The sequence below is a fragment of the Carassius carassius genome, chromosome 6 (assembly GCF_963082965.1).
Source record: "Carassius carassius chromosome 6, fCarCar2.1, whole genome shotgun sequence".
In the NCBI taxonomy this organism is placed as follows: Eukaryota; Metazoa; Chordata; class Actinopteri; order Cypriniformes; family Cyprinidae; genus Carassius; species Carassius carassius.
In genome coordinates this window covers 40779365-40783249 of record NC_081760.1, presented here as the reverse complement: position 1 = coordinate 40783249, position 3885 = coordinate 40779365, and positions in this window count along the sequence as shown.

Sequence of the window (3885 nt, the reverse complement as noted above, 5' to 3'; positions counted from 1 at the left end):
GGGAACATAAATAATTACTTCACCACGAGTCTTTCGTTTATTTGTCTAATGACAGACGCAATAGCATACAATAGCCGCATTAGCAGTTAGATGCTGTTTGTTACACACAGTAGAGCAATAAAAACACAGTCTTACCGTTTCAATTGCAGGCAATTTTGTTGGAATGGCGCTTTTCCCGAGCTTCGATGCCAACTTCGCCTGATATTGCCCCAAATTTGTGAAGGATTTCGGCGTACAATGTTTAGCACAAACACGTAACGATAAGCCAGTGGGAGGGGTTGAAGGAACCGCGTCATTAAAAATGAATTTAATCCACTGGTCTCTGATAGGTAGGTCCGTTCTTGGTAGAGAAAACACATTTACATGTTGATTCTGGCAGTCAACCACAGAGCAACTCACGTGTGCACTAGTTCCAGCGTCTTTCTCGACTGAATATGAGGGGGAGAGGGGAAGGGCGAGCTTCCTGCTGCGGTGTCCATATATGATATATCCTGCCCCGTCTTGACGTCAAGACGGGGAAGAAATCAAAATCTCGTATTTGAGTGCGCGTGCACGTGGGCTATTTTACAAACCCTGAGGTAAACAAACGCTTCACTTTTAAATATCGGCTTCCCGGCCAGTGTATAATCGTTAGGCAATCATAACATACATTGATTCTCGTGGAAAAGTGCAAATTGTGGGTCATGACTCCTTTAAAACTCACCCCGCTGTCAAAAACTGGACTTACTGTTCACAAAATAGCCTATCAAGAACATCAAAAGGCCTACTCAATGTCACTAAAAAAAGCACGGACACAGTTTTACATGTTAGTAAAAACTAACATGCTAAAAACTCCAAGCAGCTTTTCTCCACAATAAATCATCTCATCAAGCCACAAACTACTTCACACAATGACACATCAGAAGAGAAAAGCAACAGCTTCATCACCTTCTTCAGGAAAAAAGTTGAGACCATCCGCTTTATCCTTTCCAGCATCCCTGCTCTGTCTGTCCCCACTGCCGACCCACAGCCTGGGACCTTCCAGCCTCTCTGTTGTTTTCCTGAAATCTCTAAGCAACAAGTTGAGGACATCATCCGCAGGATGAAACTTCCACCTGTACGCTGGACCCTTTTCCTACAGCTTTGGTGAAAACACACATCAGCTCTCTTAGTCCCTTAATAACCAAAGTCATCAACCATTCTCTACACACTGGTCATGTTCCATCTGCTCTTAAAACTGCTGTCATCAAACCCCTTCTAAAAAACCCCACTTCAGACCCTGAAGTTCTTGCAAACTACAGGCCTATTTCCAACCTTCCATTCTTGTCCAAAGATCTAGAAAAAGTTGATGCTGCCCATCTTCAGGATCATCTAAATTCAAACTCCCTTTTTAAAAAATTTCAGTCCGGTTTTCGTTCCGCTCACAGTTCTGAAACAGCCCTGATCAGGGTCACAAATGACCTGTTAATGGCAGCTGATACCGGCACACCATCGCTCCTCATCCTACTGGATCTATCTGCAGCTTTTGACACGGTTGATCACAATATCCTCCTTCAGCGCCTCCATCATTCTATCCGACTCTCTGACACTGCTTTGAGCTGGTTCCAGTCCTACCTGTCTGGAAGAACAGAGTATGTTTCCTTGGGAGGTGTAAAGTCTCAGACGCATACAGTCACTTGTGGTGTCCCTCAAGGGTCGGTTCTCGGCTTGATTCTGTTCACCATCTATACTCTTCCCCTTGGCCACATAATCAACAGGCATGGAATTTCATTTCATTGCTATGCCGATGACACTCAGCTATATATAAAAACCAACCTCACTTCATCTACAGCCACTCTGTCATCTCTGAGCGCCTGTCTTGAGGAGATTGAGGCATGGATGAAGGCAAACTTCCTACAGCTAAATAGCTCCAAAACAGAAGCTATTTTAGTTGGTACACCACACCAGGTCCAGTCATCACCTATAACGCACATCACCTTCTCTGGTCAAAACATTCCACTATCATCGACAGACACCAACCTGGGAGTAAGCTTTGATGCTCAACTCACATTTGATGCCCACATACAACATCTGTGTAAGATCTCCTTCTATCATCTCAGGAACATTGCTAAACTCCATCCCACACTTGGTCTGTCAGATGCTGAAAAACGTGTCCATGCTTTTGCATCCTCCAGGCAGGACTATAGCAATGCTCTCCTTTTTGGGATTCCTAGCAAAAGTCTACAAAAATTACAATACATTCAGAACAGTGCTGCCAGGATCCTAATGAGGATAAGAAAATATGACCATATCACACCCATCCTTCACTCACTCCACTGGCTCCCTGTCTCATACAGGATTAACTATAAAATCATCTTACTTACCCATCAATGCATCCACGGAAATGCACCCCCCTACTTAAAGGAACTACTCGCAACACAAAACTCTTCACGCAACCTCCACTCTGGAAACAAAGCCCTTCTTCAACCACCCAGAACTAAGCTCCGCACTATGGGGGATCGAGCCTTCTGCTCAGCCGCGCCGCGTCTTTGGAATTCCCTTCCAGAAAACCTAAGGGCTCCTCAAGCCATAGACTCTTTTAAGAAAGAACTAAAAACCTTTCTTTTTAAACAAGCATTTTTTACTTTTTGCTAACTTTTTAAGTGTTCTTTCCGGTTTTTAATTTTGTTTATGTGTAGCACTTTGGGATTGTTTTAAACTATGAAAAGTGCTTTACAAATAAAATATATTATTATTATTATTATTATTATTATTACGGTACCCTGGAAAAACAGCTGTGACATGACGTGACATGACTCTGGACGAACAGCTGTGACTTGACTCGTGAAGATCAGCCGTGACTTGATTTGACTCGTGAAGATCAACCGTGACTTGACTTGACTGGTGAAGATCAACAGTGACTTGACTTGTGAAGATCAGACATGACTTGACTCATGAAGATCAACTGTGAATTGACTCTTGAAGATCAGTGGTGACTTGAACATAAAATCTTGCTTTTAGTCTCTAGCTATGCTTCTGCTATTAGTCATGTCTGCTTTTAGTCTCTAGCTTTTAGCTTCTGCTATTAGTCATGCCAGCTTTTAGCTTTGCTTCTTAGCTTTAGCTTTTAGCCTTGCTTCTTTGCTTTAGCTTTTAGCCATGCTGTTTGTCATCACTGTTCTTTGAGCGCGGTTCCAGCGTGCTTCAGCCTGCATGCCTGCTGCTACTTAGCCACGATGAGAAGAAACACCACCTATAGTCTCGTCAAACTTTACTTCTTTTCTTTTCCGTTTGAGAGTTTCGTTTTCTGAGTTAAGTTTTGTAACGTCGAGTTCAACTTCAGCCAGCTACACACAACTCTCTGCATCTTCAGCCAATGCCCAACAAACACGGGCTTCTCAAGACGTCACTTCAAGGACTACTGAACTTCCAGCCAATCAGCGACAACTTTACACAGGCAATGTACCTTCAGACATTTGTGCTGGTGTATCTAATATAATTTTAACCTCATTGAGGAACTCAATGCGATGGTTAATCAAGTGATTGATGGTTGTTCATGTCTATGCAATTTAACATATTGATGTAAACTTGGGATTCCATACTTCCATTCTCTTAAACTCATCTTTCCCTAACTTTCGATCTTCCTGCAACTTGTGTGAATGTGTGAGTGTGTGCGTTTATGTGTTAGATTAGTTTATATGTCTTAGATTTATCTAATAAAGCCTTATTCATATTGAAAAGAGAAGTATCTTGTGTTTTGTGCTTACAAGTTAATGTCTTAAACTGCCGATCTTGTTACTGTGCTAATTGATAGTGTTTTCACTATAGTTTGGATATTAATATCCAGCACAGATTTGATGTTAAATGGCTCGTTCAGTGAATCGCAAGGCGTCTCAGTGATCAGCCGTGAAACAGTGATTCTGTTCA